We start from the raw sequence: 19,892 nt of genomic DNA on the forward strand, positions 1-19,892 counted from the left end.
ATGTGCTCTGGATTAACCCTTTCTCCTCACTAAATGTTGGTGTTTTGGTGGATTTCTCTTATTCTTCTTTCATCCTTTTGCTCAGCTGTGGTACTCTCTCTCTCTCTCTCTCTCACTGACTCTCACGCACAGTTTTCCCAGAGGATGAACTGCTACTGTGTGTGAACGAAGTCTTGGAGGAATGACCATGGGTGGATGGAGGTTGAAGGGAGAGGTGTGTTGGCCTTTCCCATGGAGATTGTGTCGTTCTTCCTTCTACTGGTTGAGTTGCCTCTTTCTTCTCCCTTTCTTTTGTCCTTTACTCCTGCTTTTATCTTTTCGCTACATGGGCTTTTTTCTATCTGACAGGGATCCGTACTTGTCTTTTTTCGCTCTCCCTACCCTACTCCCTTTAACTGGCTCAAAAGTGCTGTTTCCTCATTTCTCATGCTTCTCCTTAGAAGCTTAGACTGAATGAGTCTGAAGCTGAGTAAAGGTACCAGGCTAGGCTAACTGTTAGCCACTGGAGTGGTGTAGACATCTCAGCTTGTCAATGCTAAGTGTGCATTTCTTGTGTGAGTGTATAAAATCAGACATGACAGCAGAAGCATTAGTTGACACATTTCATCATGGATTTGGTGTGATCTGGGAAGAAAGGAAGCCAGCAGGAGGAAGGAGTGGTGTATATGCCGTTTGAAGTTACAGTGACATGGCCATGGAAAAGTCAGGCCAATTTCACAACATGGTGACAGATTGAAATTTAGTTGATGTATTACCACTAATGTTCCAGAATGGAATTTACGTGATGAAATGGGTGGTTTGATTGTGAGTCAAGAAGATTAAGATTCCCTTATTAGTCCCACAATGTGGAAATTCAAACTCTGCATTTAACCCATCCTTTTTACACACCACTGAACACTCTGTAACGTTTCGCCTGCAATCTGAATGTATCAGAGCCATGATGGTGGATGGTGGCTTTAGAGATAGTAACAGAGGTGTTAAATTGGCGGGATCAATGTGAACAGGCAGAGCAGGCAGGGTGTAAAATATGTGATGTATCATCAAAAAAATGCCTCTCTTTTGAGTCCAACAGTAAGCCAATCACAAACTGTGCTTGAGTTTTTAGAATCTGTACAGCTAGAAACAGCACAGTGGGCAGTTCTTCTGCCATTGTTGTTTTTTCCCATTCATTTTTTATTGCCAAAAACATAACCATATACATTGAATGACACGTTCTATAGACATCTACAAACAATAAGTTCAGTCACATTTCTCCATAATCTAGATACCTCTGGACATTCCCACATAACATGTAAAAATATCCAAGAAAGCCGGTCGGCGTAGCCAGTCACATTAGTCGGTCAAATTAACCGGTCAAATGAGCCGGTCAAATTAACCGTTCAAATTAGCCAGTCACATTAGCCGGTCGCAGTAGCCAGTCAGTAGCGACGGCACAAAGTGTTGAACCAAAGACAGGCTACTTTTGTCGCCCTCTAACAGAATCCGCCATTTGTGTCTGCCCCTCTAAATCACCATCAATCTTGTTTTTGTTGTTCAATAATGCTGGAAGTGCCTTAAGACTGTCTCTACCGAAAATTCCCAAGAGGTCCTGGCTGCAGACCTCCACTGTCAGGCCCCTACCTACACTGTCAGGTCCCTCCACTGTCAGGCCCGGAAGTGCACGGGATACATTTCAAAATAAAACTGCAGACCTCCTCTGTCAGGCCCCTCCACTGTCAGGCCCGGAAGTGCACGGCATACATTTCAAAATAAAACTGCAGACCTCCACTGTGAGGTCCGTACCGCCGCAGGCTCTACTCTCAGACCCGGAAATGCAAGGGATACATTTCAAAATAAAATCGCGAATGCACTTCCGGTTGAATCGTTTTCTTCACAAATGAATTAATTTGTAAACAATATGACAAAATATATCAATCCCCGGTCTATTGTATATATTGTTTTTATTTGTATAGTAAACTTTTGATTTGTCAGTGCACACATTTGCTCTTAAGTTATTACTCATATTCATAAGCCAACATCTCATAAGATGTCATAGGCCTATACTGTACATTATATTAGTATACAGAGTACTTCACCGCCTTTTTCATTATGATTTAATTTTGACTTTATTGCACTGCTCTTTTTCTATACATTTGTTTCAGTTAGTTTTTCTGTTGTATTATTCTGTGTTTTTATTGTGAACCACCATAAATTTCATGTTTGGTTCTATGTCTATGCTAATTATGTTCTCGTGCTGCTGGAACACCTAAGTAACACTAAATACTACCCTAACTCTTGATATCTACAGTATAAGCCATGTAAAATTATTAAGTGATCAACGAGAAAACAAAAACACAAAAAAAAACACCAAGTCACAACATGATCAAATGTTATGTATACCTTTACTCACACATACACACACACACTCACTCAGTGGGACATTCACAATAAGCCAAATCATTTATTTTCTCTATTATTTCTTCACAAAATCTCCAAATGTCATCAGGGTTGTGAAATGTGAATTTGAATGGCTCCAGGGTTGCTTCTCTTTCGTTCTCGTCCAAGTCTTCTTTCCACAGCGTACCATACTGTAAAGCATAAAATAGGCTATATCATGTGTTTGAATTATAGTACATGAACTTCAATTCAAATTAATGTATACAGCCTCTTGTCTTTGCTTACAGGTAAAATGGCCACTTGCACCAGGTAGTGTAAATGAGGCCATACTTATGTAGAAGAAGTAATAATGACTACGAAAGTACGAAAGCCGGCATGCTTCTTAATAAACACACCACCACAGCAAACCTCTCAACTGGACTCGATCATTTCTGCGACAGTTAAAAGCAAAATATACTCAAGTATCAAAAATAAAAGTACTGATGGTGCAGAAGCATTTCAGTTACTATTCGTTTTTTTATACACTGTAGTATACAACAGAGGTGGAAAAATAAAAGTAAAAATGTTCCATGTAGTTCTGCCACATGTTGATTCCACGAGTTCAAAAATATGTTTTCAACTTTGTGAATATGCTTAATTAATGCACGGAGAGTTTACAAAAATATTTCATAACTTACATACAAACAAATGCGTGCAGTTACTTTACGTTATGCACTAAAAAGTTAAGAATCATTAGGTGTTGATGCAAACCACCATTGGTGAAAGTAAACTTTGAAGTCATCTAACTTAGCTTCAAAACGACAACCCAAACCGACATATAACATTTGGTAATTTGCGTCATTAATGACTTCTATAACGACTATTACAACGGCACGTATATTGACGAAGAACACAAACTATGCATTTACTTTCTCTGGATAATAAAAATCAGAAACTCACCGCTACTCGCAGAATAAGCTTACTCTTCTTCTTTTCTAACATTTGCGCTCTCGCTGGTCTCTCTCGAATTCAAAGGGCAGGTGAAAATGACCCTCCCAAAATGTCCTCCCAAAATGTCCTCCCCACCTCCCCACGCCCCAAAAAACGTCCTCACTTCCGGGCCTGACAGTGGAGGGGCCTGACAGTGGAGGTCTGCAGCCAGGTGCCTCTCAAAATTCCAGCAGGAGCGAAAAGTTTGGCTGCAAAAACATTTCTGTCCATTAATTTCAATGCAAAATGAGAAAACTTCTCACTTGATTTATTACATCAGAAATGTTTTTTAGGACAACACTATAGTCTCAATCGCTGGTAAAAAAAATTCTTCAAGACGATTTTATGTTAATAGTTCAAATTATGGCCCCATTTAGAAGAAATTAGAAAATAAGAATCGTATGATTTGGGGCGTGGCAAACTTTGATTGACAAGTTACTAACAAGGCGAGCCGTCATCAGGAGAGAAGCAGAACAATGCATATCCAGGGCAACGTGTCAATAAAGTTATATATAATATGATATAGATATAAAAAAGGCTGTTTACCTGTTTGGTCTCATAACTTTGACCCTTTCGCTGTATTTTCACTTAATGACAGTTTATTTGAACGTTTTGTTCAGTAAAAATGTCTTGTTCAGCATTTGGTTGGACTAACAGACACTCCAAGGAATCGCTGTTCATTTTTCTGAGGTAAGTAATGTACATTTTGTTTATGTTTTTTTGCTAGCCATAACGAACATCCCAAATGCTCCAGTTAATGCTAACATGAATTAGCAGCTACTTCTCTCAGTCAGGTTGAGGTGTAGAGAGGCGTGTAGTCAATGTCTTCAGATCTCTCTCGCTCCTCCACAGTCCAGATATGGTCTGCTCCCGTATCGGAAACAAGGTGGCGACACAAGATGGAGACGAGTGTAACGCTAAACTCGATGCTTCCAACAGGCAGTCCACAAACCAATGGGTGACATCACGGTGACTACAACCATTATTTATATACAGTCTATGATGTAAACTGGGACAAGGACAGAAGTCCGGTTAGACGCCAAAATTGATTTTTAAGCATAGCTCTATTAAACTGTGCATGTAAATGCACCGAGTGTCTGATGTATACTGACTTTGAGTTCCTCGTATGAGTCATTTTCCAAAAACCCTGATTACAAGCCCTCCCTCCTTCTCCAACTCGACATTTACAGTTTGTAATTGAGGCTTTCTGTTATAAATGTGTCACCTCCAGCTCTTGTAAAAATACAGGTGTGAATGTTTGTAACTGAAAGTGTGGTCAGGGCTCAAAGTGAATTTTTCCTGAATAAACTGCTCTTGATGACATATGCATACTGAGTATCTGCCTTAGTACTGTATACTCAAAACAAAAAAAGGCAAGATACCTCAGAAGTGCCCTACTTCCCTGTTCAGAGCCAGCTTCTTGGCTAAGGGACCTGATGATGGTTGTTGCCATGGATACTGAATGGTTTCCATGGTAATCGTATTGTAACTCAAACCACCACAATTCGTGCCAGTTCACAAATTCTGGTACCTACAAATTCTTCTAGAGCAAGTGATATATTATTATATTATATTAAACTACTACACAACTCCTATGTTTTGTTTGTGTACTGGCTTTTGGAGAATAGGGACCTGCATGATGTGCAGGGAAATTAGAAACATGTATTGACATGTCATGGTCTAGTATTTCAGGCCCCAATCCTGATTGGAGTTGTTTGTTGGAATTAAACATGTATGTGAGATGTAGCAGCTGTAGACTTTAAAAGCAGACACAAATTATTTAGCAAAACCAACTTGAACTCCTGGTGCAAAAATGTTTAGTTTATGCTTCAATTACTGATCCAATTTGTATAAAAAATTTACTGAAATCCCACTTGACATAGAGAAAAGAAATGTAACTGTATATGTTGGAACTAAACACAATGATTTTACAGTATTGTTACTAAGTAGAGTTTCTTCCTTCACAAAAGTTCTGCTGCATGGAGTACAATAACCAGACAGAGGAAAGGTTTATCTATCTATTTTACCAGTCTGGTTGTCAGAAGTCATATGCACCACCATGTGCCAATAATAAACACAGTACAGTGCAGTAAAGAAATGAAGCAGAGTGCAATAAAGAAAAACAACAGTGTACAGTACAGTAGAGTAGCAGCAATGTTCAGTAAATAAAAAGCAGTGGTGCAAAGAAACACAGCAGTGTAAAGCGCAGTAAATAAAACACAAGGAACACAACTGAGAGCAGTAAAGCAGCACGGCAGAGTCAAATTTTGATCTACATAATGTTAGCCAATAACAATCAATCAAAATCTGCCCAAATTTACCTTATTGCTAATCTTTAGGGAGGGAGACCAACATGTGATCACATCCTTGAGCTCGTGAGCAGGTTATGTTCAAGATAAGAGATCAACGTCGACAAAGGCGCAATTAATAATATTATTTATTGTCATCAGACAGAATTACCTGTTTGTGTTTCCAATGTGACACATCAATTGCACTTCCAGTCATGCAGACTGTGCATGTCAAAACCATTGGCCCTCATTTATTAAAGGAGCGTACGACAGAAAGTGAGCGTGAAGTGGCGGTATGATCATTTTTTTGCAAGGCATTTATTTCGAGCAGAGGGTACGATCAGATCTCAAGTCTGTTCTCAGCTTGTGTACGCAAATCTGAGTCAGCGTGAAGTCCACACGTCTGAGTCGGAGAATTGATCTTAGACTATTGTATCAATGCCTGGAGCACCACTGATTTCCTTCCTTTTCACTTTTTATGCTGCGAAACAAAACCAGTTGTTCTGTTGCAGCTGTTGGATGTCAACGTTTCACTTTCTGCCTCTGAGAAATTCCTCTTCTTTTGAATTAAAACTTACTTTAAAACATTGTTTACCTCTTGGCTTTATCAAAAAGCTGTGACAACTTTAAGTCCGTGCTCCAAATGTAAAATATTCATCGAACTTGTTTGAGTTCATAACTATAAGTACTTTTATTTCATAAACCTCCGTCGATGCGTATTTCTGTAAAATGTCTATTTCGCATCTCCAAAAATGATCTAATATATTTAGATGATATATCTGAGTGGTTCCATTCTGCATAACAAGTACTTTTACTTTTGATACTTTAAGTACATTTTGATGCTGATACTTTTGCTTCAGTAAGTTTTGAATGCAGGACCTCTTGTAGTGGAGTAATTTCACAGTGTGGTAATAGTACTTTTACTTAAGTAAGGGATCGAAATACTTCTTCCACCACTGCTATTTATTAATATAAAACAAATTAGTTTCAAAGGGCTTTACAGACTGGGGGGTGGGGGGGGGGGCCTCAGGGAGAGACAAAGGAGGGATGAGGAGTAAAACAGAGCAGATAAAATGTGAGGGAGAATCATGACACTGGTAGCTGCGATGGCTGAAGATCCTGCAGGATGGTCGGCTGATTGAAAGATGAGCTGATGAATCTGCAAAGACTCTGCGGTGATGGGGAGACGGAGGGGCGCTTGTAACAGAAACATGAACTACAAAGGCAGAGAAAGAAAGATGGCAGGCTAACGAAGAAAGTGTGACTCTGAACTATCGAATATGCGACCAGCTGATAACATGATTGACATCCCCTGAAAATGATAGCGCATGTCACATGAAAAAAATAATGTGAACAGTCAAACAAAAAAATCAGATCTGCCCTGCAGTAGTCTGGCAACCTGTCCAAGGTGTGCACCACCTCTCGCCCAATGTCAGCTGGGACTGGCTCCAGCCCCGCTGAGACCCAAGTTCAGATAAGCGGTTAAAGATAATGGATGGATGGACATTATTTAAGTTCATCCCAGGCTTCTACGGTACCAGTGCAGATAAAGACAGCTGCTCAGAGTGCCACACAGACAGTAATTATCCCCGCCAGGCATAAGCCTAGAGGATATCATGCATTTGGTCGTGTACCTGTATCTGTCAGTCGGTCTGACCGCAAGCTAATCTCTCATAGTGAACCGATAAGTCTGAAAAATGTTTCACATTTATGATAGGACTGCTGAAGACATCTCATGGTTGATTCGATTCTTAATTGTTGATAAACAAGTTTTAATTGGCTCAACCACTAAACAAGTTGTTGTTATAAACATGAGGATTGTACTTTAACACTGTGTGAATTCTACTTGACACAGTATTTTGAAAATACAAATATATGACAAAGTATTTCAAATATGAAAGTCTGTTGTAGTAACAAAAAACTCTCTGCTTGCATTTTTATATTGCTCCAGTATGGCAACCTAACTGAAATATGTGCAGGAAGGCTCACTGTAGCGCTTACCCAGTTTATTTGCCAATGCCGTGAACACAGCTTCAGTCACAGTACTGACGGCATCATCAACTCAGTTATTGCCAGAGTCATTTCGCTGTGTCATTTTGAATCACTTTCATATCGTCAGCCTGGTAAAATAATCGCCTAACTCATTTTTTCAAGTTTTGCAGGAAACATTAAAAAAACTTCACCAAAAGTGTAACATTTATGAAAAGTGTGACATTTATTGATCATTTCACTCAAAAAGGATGTAACAAAGGATGGCTATTAGCATAGTAATAACACTGTTATGTAAATGATGTAAAATAAATGACTTAGGCAATTTTTTGAACATGCCTTTGTGACTTAAGCAAGATATGGTAACACTTTATTTTGAAGGTGTCTATGTAAGAGTCACACAAGCCTGTCAGAAACATGACATGGCAAGTATCATGAGCATTAATGTTACTTCAAAGTGTCATTAATGTTCATGACACATCCCATGTCATGTTTGTGACACGCTCATGTCACTCTTATGTAGACACCTTTGAAATAAAGTGTTACCATATCTTGCTTAAGTCACAAAGGCATGCTCAAAAATGGCCTAAGTCACATTTTATTTTGACTTAGGCATAATATATCCGCTTAAGTCACACACTTGACATAGGCCATTATCTTAAAAGGGTAAAATCACATGATCTGATCAACTGAGGATGTAGGCGATTTTACCATAGGTGACCGGCGTCATGAGGAGAAGATTTAGGCAAAAAAAACGATTATTTTAACAGTGTGACGATATAGAGTTATACTTTCAAATGTTTTGGTGGTGAGGCCATCGCCATAGCAGCAGTCAACACATCAAGTTATTGCTTCATCTTTATTGTAGCAGGCTACTCTGGGGCACGAGTCAAGATGGCAACAAGTCGGATCTATTCAGCTCTTAACACTAAACTTTTATTGGATGCATTTCTTACAGTAATTGACACAATTTAGATGATGAAACGTTTGAAGGAAGATCATAATTAAATCTGGATGTGAACTCTAACTTGTATGACGAAAAATGCCTAAGTCTGGACAAAAAAGACCACATGAATCCAGCAAGAAGGGAAATAACACAGTTAGCTCCTTTGTAAGCGACCACAATTACGACACTGGGATGGACTGCAACCTGCTGGAGGGTTATGAAGAAGGGTTCCCTCCATTGACATTGTGACTCTTCATAAGCCTCCAATTGCCAAAAAACCTACAATCTCTTCTGTCCATACTGACAGTGATGTTGTTTGCACCCTTGGTAACCTTATCAACACCAGAAGCAGTGGTGGAAGAAGTATCCTTTACTTCAGTAAAAGTACTAATACCACACTGTGAAATGACTCCACTACAAGTAAAAGTCCTGTATTCAAAACTTACTGAAGTAAAAGTACAAAAGTATCAGCATCAAATTAACCCTTTTTAGCACGAACAACCTAACACTGATGTGCTGGAATATTTGTCTTAAATTTCACACTTCCTTCTTTCCAGTGGAATGATGAGTTTTGTATGATGGACAGATCAATTACAGAGTGAGAGATGGAATATTCATGTGTACGCTCAGCTGAATTGAGTTGAGTTCCAGATTGCAGCCTGTCCTGTCCTGTACTCTCTTTGCGCGTGTGTGCACACACACACACACACGTTGTTGTAATGTAACTAAGTACATTTACTCTCCACTCCACTACATTTTGAGGCAAATTTTGTACTTTTTACTCCACTACATTTAACTGACAGCATTAGTTACTTTTCAGGTTGAGATTTAACATAAAAAAACATGATCAATTTAAAGTGATTACACATTTTCTTTTATTGAAACCTTATAACAGTATACTAGGTAGTTAAAATGAACTCTACCTTGAGAAAAATTAAAACACTGCTTACATAAATTCCCTATTCAATATATCTGCAATATATAAAACAATCTGAGTGGGTCCATTCTGCATAACGAGTACTTTTGATACCTTAAGTACATTTTGATGCTGATACTTTTGTACTTTTACTTCAGTAAGTTTTGAATGCAGGGCTGTTAATTGTAGTGGAGTAATTTCACAGGGTGGTATTAGTACTTTTACTTAAGTAAGAGATCTGAATACTTCTTCCACCACTACACACACACACACACACACACACACACACACACACACACACGCACACACACACACGTAAACAAAGACAAACTGTTGCAACACTATAACACCTTGTGTCCCTAATACATACAGAACATGTTCAGTACTGTTCCAGCAATAGCATTGTGCCCCTTGTCTGTGGATTAGGTTGAGACTTGTTCATGTGACCAATCAGATTTCAGTCTGACTCAACAGATGTGGACTGCCGAGAGAAAAGCCTCTTTGTGATGTGAATCTGTAACATGGCTGCTTTCATCTGGCAAAATGTTTTAACATTCAAATAAACAGGCTGCATCTGACTGACTTAGGGATAAAGTTTGGGTCATTAATTTTCATGCGGTGTATCACTGCTATGACTGGTTCTAGGCAGTGGTGGAATGTAACTAAGTACATTTACTCAAGTACTGTACTTAAATACAATTTTGAGGTACTTGTACTTTACTTGAGTATGTAACTTTATACTTCTACTCCACTACATTAAGAGGCAAATATTGTACTTTTTACTCCACTGTATTTAGCTCATGCAGGTGTAGGCTCCGTGTGTTTGTTTTAACTTAGAGGCATATATTGTAATTTTTACTCCTCTACATTTACCTGAAGGCTTTAGTTACTTTTCAGGTCGAGATTTAACATAAAATATATGATCAATTTAAAGTGATAAGGCTTTTTTTTTTATTAAATCTTAAAACATCTTTTTTATTAAATCTTAAAACAGTATGTTAACTTATTAAATGAGACCTGTCTTTACAAAATTAAGAAACTGCTTACATAAAAGCACCAATACAAATAATAATATATTTGAAATATAGAGCTAAACCAAATACATCACCGGAAAGGTCTTGGCCTGGAGAGTAACATATATCAATTTCAAGGTTCTATAATATTCTTGCTTTGAGATATTGACCTTTGAACCTTAACCCTGGGGCATATTTAAATGATTATAACTAAGAGACAAAAAGGGTTACAGACATGAGACCTACTGTTATAGAAAGGTGTTGACATGGACTATAATGTGAGCATAGTCACTAAGGGGTGGGAGTGGGGGGGCTTTAGGATATGCTGAAAAAACAACAAATCCCCCATTGAACAAGACAATATTTAAATTCTGATGCCAAAAATGTGATTGACATCCCCTCAAACCCCTGGAAAGCCACTAATTAAGTATTTCCAACTTCCAATTTTAGGTAAAAACCTGTTTTATTAAAAAAACTACAACTCCCTAGACCTCTCGTTTTGTAGTTCTTCCCTATTAGGGCTGTGAAAACCTATTTCTACCCAATATCTTATATTATCTATGCTAAAAAAAGACAACAATGTTTGTTTAATGAAGATATTTTAACTAAAACAGGAGAGCAGAGTCGGGGCCATTTACAGTGAAGCGCGATTCAATGAGATCGCACAGCACATCCGCGAGGATAGTACCAAATCCGCTATGGGCGCGGTAGATTACAAAATAAAACAGATTTCAAAATAAAACACAGCGGATCGTCTTTTTCTGGCGAGATCTTCGCCACAAAGTGATTATGTACATTCACTGAGTGAATATTAAGAACATAAAACATATATTTCTCGCTAGAAATGTAATCAAAATCCATTTTTATGCAGAAACAAAGTCAAAATATTTATTTTTTTTCACTAATAATGAGAGAAATGTCCGCCAGTGGAATGCCGTAAAACAAACGAATAAAAGTTTATTTCTCAGAATCGAAGGAGAAAAAAAATGATACTGAGAGCCACAACATGAAGCTATTTTATTGTTGAATTATCAGTGAGACTTTGATGTGTTTGTGTAGAGAAATGTTGACGATGTCATTAAATGAAATCCTTAAAATAGGGAGAAAAATACTTCCGTGCACAGGGTCCTCGGTTCTCCATTCAGATTGTCGCTGGCAGCGTCATGGAGGGCCGTGGTCGGGATATTATTGAAGTGAATAGACGGCTGTAAGCCTCTGCTCTAAGCGCTTCTCAGCGCCGCAAGCGGGTTTATATTGGAGTCAATTGAGAACCCAGAGCGTTTCACACAAACGTGGAAGGGTACCCTTTGCGCCAGTATGATACGTCTAGGGGTGTGACAAATCGTCGGTATATTACGCTTTGGGAATGAGAACGGGTTGGTGCGTGCATGCATGCTGGCGTTCGTGCGTGCGTGTTACTGTAATAGCGTCACAACCATGCAAGATACAGTCACAAAGCTTAACAGATGTGTAGTTTCAATCAAAATGGAAATCAGTTTCAGATCAAAAATGAAAGCAAAGATCAGTCAGAAACATATATTATTTTATTAGAATATTTCTGCATCCTTGGGGCCGTAAACAGTCCTGGAATTGGATACATTGGAAATAAAGCTGAGGCTCTTATTCATGTGTGAAGCAGTGAGAGCCTTTCTTGAAACTTGACCTCATGAAATGACCTGCTGTGACATCTAGGATAATCATAGTCTCATGACACTTTACAACCCTAGACTACACTCATTGGCCGCTTTGCTAGCAAGCATGGTGTACCTATTAAAGTGGTGGTGTGGTCTTCTGCGTAAGTTGTTGTAACGAGTGTTATTTGAGTTACTAGCCCCATTCAGGCTGCTGTTTCAAGCTGCAATACTAATGCCACTGTGACGTTTCACCTTCAATCTGAACTTCCCAAGATGCAGAACAACTTTGCTTGAGTATGTAGAATCTCTACAGCGAGAAAACAGCACAAACAGACTAGTAGTACTTCCACCATCATTATTTTGAACGCTGCCGTCGCTGACTGTACACATACCACTGCTGCTTTGTTACATAGTACTAACATCTCCTCCCACTTCGTTCAATTCATAATTTGAATTCACAGACTGGGGATGCCAATATTAGACAGTTGCAGAATCAGTATGAATGGCATAAGGCATAATGACGGCAGAACTCGTTACGGCACTTTTGCTGCACTTATGTGGAAACGCAGTATGAAACAGGCTACTGTTGTCTTTCTATCATCTCGGATCAGTCTGGCCATTCTCCTCTGACCTCTGGCATCAACAAGGCATCAAGGCCCACTGGATGTTTTCTCTTTTTCGTACCATTCTCTGTAAACCCTAGAGATGGTTGTGCGTGAAAATCCAAATTGATCAGCAGTTTGTGAAATACTCAGATCAGCCTATCTGGTACCAACAACCATGCCACATTCAAAGCCACTAAAATCACCTTTTTTCCCCATTCTGATGCTCGCTCTGGAGCTGTTTGATTGCTGATAAGATATGTGCACTGGTCTTCCTAATAAAGAGGATGATCTTTACCTGTAAAATAAAACTGTACAGTTGGTTGTTGTTGTTGTTGTTTACTTTATACACACAGTTTATCCATAGACTGTATAAATAGAGTTTAGAGTTTATCACGGGATCTCGCGGTCTCCCGTATGGTCAGGATTATCGCGTGATCTCGTGATCTTGCGTGTATACGACTGGCTCGCTAAGCTGACGTGACGCTGCTGTAACGCACCCGGTGTGAATTGACGCAACTTTAGGCAAGCACCAACCTAGAGTTACAACACAAACAAAATGGCAGATTGATGTGTATATCACAGTCAACACAGCCTATATGTGTGCACATATGTAAGCAGTTACTTCATTGCAATTGCAGCAAGCTTTCTTCATTGCCAGGCATTTGGAAATCCAAAAACAGTTTTAATGCAGGAACAAACAAAATCTTCATTACTATATTGATTACAATTCTAAAAACACATTTACTGATAAGACCTATAATAGCACGCCTCTACATGATGTAAGACTTTATGTAAAATGTATTAGCATGAGCAATTATAATGTATATTATAGCAGTTCAGGAGTAGGCCTCTCCAGGCCAAGACCAAAACATTTTCGCGAACTGAAATAAAAATGAAAACGAGAATTTAAAAAAAAGCTTTCGTCTTTGTCAACTTTTTTCACACATAGCTAATCCAGTGTTTCTATTGTTCCGCCGCTGAGTGTGTGTATTCTTGTTTTGTGGGCTTCTGGGAGAAGTGCCAGTGAAATTACCGTAATACACCATATTGGCTGTAAAGCAACTTCTCAAATGAAATCAATCAAATCAAAATTACTTTATTTATCCCTGAGGGGAAATTCAATTAGTCTGGTAGAGTCTCTGGAAAAATGAGACAGCCTGATGGCTGTAGGAGCGACAGATCTTTTGTATCTTTTTGTATCTCAGCTTTAAGAAAACAGTGGAATTTTCCCGATAGCGTAAACCGTTTAGTTATTATGGTAAAAGTGTCGCCGGTGCAACACTCTGTAAACTTTTGATGTTGTGCAAGTGAAAGTCTTCAATTCAACCATGATATTATAAATCAATTTTTTTTTGCAGCAGCACTCCGCCGCAGAATACATGTAGGGGAAACACTGCATAATCCTTTTTGATTGATATGAAATTTATTTATTTAGCTCCAACTAAATAGCTGCTTGTTAGTGAACATGCAGGAACACATATGTTTATTGAGACTGGGATGTCTACACTTCGAACCAAAATTCAAAACACCTGGAACTGTAAGAGTTAATAACCTTATTGGAGCTAAGATGGATAAACCAAAGGAAATAAAGAAAATGTATTTTGACCTCTTTGAATCTTGCACCCATAGCCCATTACAAAAAGCTAAACTACAGCTAAGCATTTTCAAGAACTAAAAACTAAACCAAAAATAGCGAACTCACTCTAAAAACTAATTAAAACTAACTGAATTTGAAAACAAAAATTCACAATGAAATTAAAACTAAAACTAATGAAAAATCCAAAACTATTATAACCTTGCTCTGGGCTCAGAGAGGGAGACCAGGGGAACCATAAGAATGTCAACTTTAAAGTTAAAAAAAAAAAATACACTTATTAACACCTCTAGAATTGACTGGTAACCTTGTTGGGTGTCATTCATTTAATCTTTACATAAACAAAAATGCAAATACAACAATTTGAATAACTTGCGGCTATACACACACACACACACACACAGATATGGGGCTAGCATACGTGTGTGTGTGTTCACTGGTGTGTAAAAAAAAGTTGTGTGTGTAATGTTATGTTGGCTGTTATGTGTCTGTGTGAGTGTCCTACATCCAGCTTTCCTGTTCTATCTGGGTCACACCAGAACCCAGCTGCAATACTGCAACACTGGCAAAGAGTATGCGCGCGCGCACACACACACACACACACACACACACACACACACACACACACACAGTGTAGCACAGACGTGTGGCAGTGCAGAAGTGAACTTAAAAGGGAACAGACTGTGGAGACTTAGTATTTATGTGAGTGAGTGTGTGTGTGTGTGTGTGTGTGTGTGTGAGTGAGTAAGTGAGTGAGTGAATGTACGAATGCTAGCAACAAAGAGCAACTGGGAATGCGTTGTCATGGCAACCCTCTTGGCAGCCCGCCCACAAGCTTGTGTGTCGGTGGGCATCACACAGTAAGGGAGAGGGAAAAAAAGCACGGGTGCAGAATGAGGCAGCGTGTGATTGGTCACACCCCCTTGTCTTTGTGTGGCGCAAGGGATTGTGGGAAACCCTTGACTGAATGCTCATTTGTGTGTGTGAGTGGAAAAAGAGTGAGGAGTGGGGGGCTGTGTGTGTGTGTTGGAGAGAGAGAGACATAGAGAGAGAGACATAGAGAGAGGGGAGGGGGAGGGGGAGGAGCAGAATTGTGTGTGAGAGAGGAGGCTGAGCTAGTGTGTGTGTGTGTATGTGTGTGTGTGTGTATAAGAAAGAGGGAAAGAGAGAAAGAACTGCACGACCATCAGAAGCTGTACAGGCCTTTTAACTGGATTCTGTATTTCCCGAAAGGAGTGGATCACTGTCTGCCAAGGTTTGGATCTGCCTGTCACACTCTGTACACTGGATATCATCTCACTGTTTCATTAGCTAGTGTTAGCTGCAGCTGCTAGTTAGCATTAGCAGCATAGCGTCACAGCTCTACAGAGAGAGAGAGAGAGAGATAGAGAGAGAGAGAGAGAGAGAGAGATGCACAGAGAAAGAAAGAAATGACTGATAGAAAATATAGATACAAACAAACTGCAGGGAATACAGAGATAATAGAGGTTTATAAGAAAGCAAGAGAAATGGAGGGCGAGGGAACGGGTGAGGGAGGGAGGGAGTGAATGACAAAAGGAGGGGGTGTGGTTTAGTGCTTTGGACAAAGGAGGCTGGCTGATTGTTTACTACCACTGCAGTGAGAGAGACACGCACGATCAATGTCCTATCATTCTCCCTCTATTACACTCTCTCTCCCTTTATTCTCTCACCACTCTGCTTCACACAGTTGCTCCCCTCTTTCACACTTCCCATGCATCACTGTTTTTCTATCTCCCCCCAACATAGTATATCCCTTCCTCCTCTCCCCACTAGCTCTCTCTCAGTCTATCTCTCTCAGTTATTCTTTTTTTTGGATGTTGTAGTTATAAGAGTGAGCAGGACTGTAAGCTAACGGCTACTCTGCTACAAAATGGCTCTCCTTTACCTTAAACTCAGTGACTTCATTGCCAGGACTGGAGCAGACTCATGCTGATGCAGATTCTGAAAACCAACAGTTGAGCCTTTCAATCCATACTAACTACTTACATGATGTAATTGTTATATATGGATAATTATAATGCTGTGTAGAGTAAATGTGACTTTCCACCTTGCTGGTGATTTTGTTATCTTTTTCTCATAGATGTTCAAGGGCACAGTTTTGGTTTTCAGCTGTCATGTTTAGACTTGGTAACTCTTAGCTACATGCCTATGAGGATAACACACACACACACTCACACATTGTGTAGAACAAACATGGTGAACAGCTGTTGTTATTATTGTTGTTATGTAGTAACTGGCCAATAGAATCGGTGTCGATCCGTTCATTTTCTGTGCGGGGTCAGGCTCAGCACAAGACAAATAAAATGTAAACTTTTATAGTATTCCTGGCTCACTCTAACTGACTTCCAGGGAGAATGATGTTATTCTGAGACCAGATCTGCATAATTTTACCTATGACCGAAAAATAAAGGCCGGTATTTAGACCTTACTTTATCTCCAGTGTGTTTGCTCTTGGGCCTCCAATCTACGACCCAGAGTGATTTTTTACATAATAATGTATGTTATTCTATCTGTCTGTGTGTGACCTAGATGCCTGCTATGTGACTTTGGTCAGTCTGCATTCTTCACATGCAGTAAGAGCAAAAAGAAGGCCATTGTAATCTGGGTAAAAAAAAAAGTGGTGGTAACAGAAGTAATATGTGGATCTTAAATGGACATTCAACTGATTTTACTAAACCAGATCAATTCAGTTGTCTTGGTTGGTAATACTCAGTACATTATGTTTTACAGTTTTCACTGGCTGATATCTCCCGACCATGTGAGCTGCTTTATTAAGTGAAAAGCATAGAAAAGCATGGGGCACATCATGGTATGGTCATGTGGTATTGACCAGAAAATCATCATATGTAGATTCTGATGTTAAAGGTACTGTATGTGACTTTCAGAAAAAAAAGTCAGACTGAGCCAGCTGGGATTGCATTCACATGGCTCTCAAATGTTTTTCATGACTTTAGACTGAGACATTCAGAGTGTGGGCTGGGATTGGCGTCCGTGACATCATTAAGTTACTGTGGGTCAGGATGGCATTATCAGCAGCAAGTTATTGAAGTTAGCTGCTGGTTGCCACTAATGTTTGTTTTGGTATGAGAAAAAATGACCTTTCTTGCTGATTTGTAGTGTCCTCTTGATCCAAAACCCTGGTGGTTTTTGACCAATTGTTCAGTGCCTTTGCTTATTATAAGGTTTATGCTCCTAGCTGATTTTCAAAGGCTTAAAAATTCTATTCAGAATCGTGGCAACAATCTGAATGTGTGGCTTGTTCAGTCCTCAGCTAGTCTCTACACATACTGAACGCGACATGAGCTGTAAAACACAGCAGTGTTGAGATTAATGCCAACGCTGACATGTTAGCATGAAAAAAGAACAATGTTAATACACTGGTATTTAGCTGATATTATGTGCACTATGAATATAATCTTGATATGTTCACTTTGTTATTTAACTAACCCTTTCATAGTGCATTCCTGGAAAAATCCCGCTAAATTGCCAGAAAGATCTATGCTTGCTTTTCACCTTAGGGTGCTCATAGTGGTCCTGCAAAGGCTCACTATGATATTCTATGGTTATATTCGAGCCCATTCATAGTGCAGTCCAGTCGCGGAACAAGGTTGGAGGAGACGATGGTGGCGTACGACAGAGCAGCAGCAGTGCTGCGCAGTTTACAACAAGCACTGGACATTCTGTGCACAGTTAGTGATGTCGGTTTGTTTACAATAAGCGAACGCAGTTGTTGTGCAGCTGAACAGTGATTGGATGACTGTCGGACCAAGTGGGAGGTGTGTGTTAGATGACACGTGCAACGTCACATATTCCATCTTGCCGGGACAGACCAATGTTCCTCCTCTGTGACTACCTCTGGAGGTGGACAATTGGTGGGATCACTTGAGCTTGGGTTGGATGTTTAAAATATAGTCAGGGTGAAACAAAATGAAAGTCTCTTCCCCATGTACAAATTCATTTTGTATGACACTTTGTATATTCAGTTTCATAGCCTCAGATGCTTTTCAGTTTTACAGCCTGTTGTGACCTGGTGACACTTGAGAAAGTGTTTGTTCAGTATTCGTACAGTGTAATACAGGAGTGTTCAAAATAATCTCAGTCCCCAGTTGTTTTGTCCATCTTTGACACTTGCACTACTGTCAAATGAACCTTATGAATTTGTTTTTTTTCTGACGTACCTAACTCGATTTCAAAAGCACATTATGAACTGAATTGTGACTCCTATGTGTCATTACATCCCTATTACAGATTGATCTCCCCTCAAAAACGTTAACATAGGTTGTTTGTACAGGCATCAAAATATGACCCATATTCACATTTTAGACTTTCCTCCGTCGCCATGTTGCTGACATAGTAGCAGTGATTGACAATGATGTGGAGTTTAAATGGCAGATGTCACACTCCTGGCGGTGGATGTCTCGAACAAATGTTGGACTTTCACCAGGGATAACGGGGTTCGTGTCCCATGTGAAAACAAAAGAAACGTTTTCATGTAACGTCCGTGGCTCACGTAACTTACGGTAGTCACAACTTCACTTCTTGCGTTTACGTACATTTATTTACTTTTTTAAACTTTTAACAGGAAGTTTTTTTGCCCTAAACCTAAGTCATTGGTTTTGTAGCCTAAATTGACAGAAACTGCTGCCTTTTTTACAGCCACAAACTGTATGTGTATGTATGTGCTATTTCAAGAACGCTCGGCTCTGTACTGTGAGCCACATAATGGACATCACCACAAAACCAGGCATTCACCAACAGTGTACGTCCGGTGCATCAGCTTAAGAAGTACCAACCGCACTGCAGATTAACTGTAGTAGCGGGGTGTCATTAGCAATAATATATACAGATATTGTAATACAATCAACAACATTGGCAGTAATGGCAGCACTGTCAGTAGTAGTGTTAATGATTGTAGTACTCAGAGACAGCAAATACTTCTTAGACTAGTTTTAACCTCTTAGTTAACCACTCACACATTTGGGGAGAAATGTGTGCTTAATTCCATAATAGCAACTAGATTTTCAAATAGATTTTGAACCATCTCGGTTTCATGTTCATCAACAGCCTGGCAGGTGATCGGGGGGAGACCTGGTGCTCAACTGCATATACTGCCCATGTTGCAGTGACACAGATATGGTTAATTTAATAGTGATTATACCTGGTGGAGAATAGGGCTGCAACTAACGACTATTTTGATAGTCGATGAGTCATCGATTTTTGAAACGATTAGTATAAATTATAATAGTAAATAGGAAGGGGTTCGGAAAATGAATGCACATGAAGGTGAGATGAGAGCAGGGCTTTTAACCCTCCGATGGCAAGTCCCAGTACAACTCTGTCTGTAGAAAGCTGACGTTAGCTAGCTGAGAAGCTAATTATCTTACCTGGATGAGTCTGCAATCTGCATCATCCACAAGTTCCACTGATACAAAAACAACAATGCAATCTTAAATTTGTTAAAATTCAGTTTATCTGCTTAATGTGTTTCATGCCAAGCTGTACATTACCAACTATGTTGACTATAACATACAACAGGGCAGG

General features: G+C 39.4%; 1 protein-coding gene across 3 annotated transcripts in view; it reads left to right on the forward strand.

Moving 5' to 3' along the window:
* The window catches only part of LOC131981778 (storkhead-box protein 2-like), a 72,341-nt gene that overhangs the window by 24,114 nt on the left and 28,335 nt on the right, over positions 1 to 19,892 (forward strand). Inside the window, exon 1 of one of the 3 annotated variants that reach the window (XM_059346244.1) lies at positions 15,446 to 15,585. The exons of the other annotated variants lie outside the window; for them this stretch is intronic. The gene's annotated coding sequence lies outside the window, so the exon portion shown is untranslated. Of the gene's footprint in view, positions 1 to 15,445; positions 15,586 to 19,892 lie in introns of those variants that run through there. 3 annotated transcript variants of the gene reach the window in all.

This window comes from Centropristis striata, chromosome 12, assembly GCF_030273125.1.
Source record: "Centropristis striata isolate RG_2023a ecotype Rhode Island chromosome 12, C.striata_1.0, whole genome shotgun sequence".
Lineage (NCBI taxonomy): Eukaryota > Metazoa > Chordata > Actinopteri > Perciformes > Serranidae > Centropristis > Centropristis striata.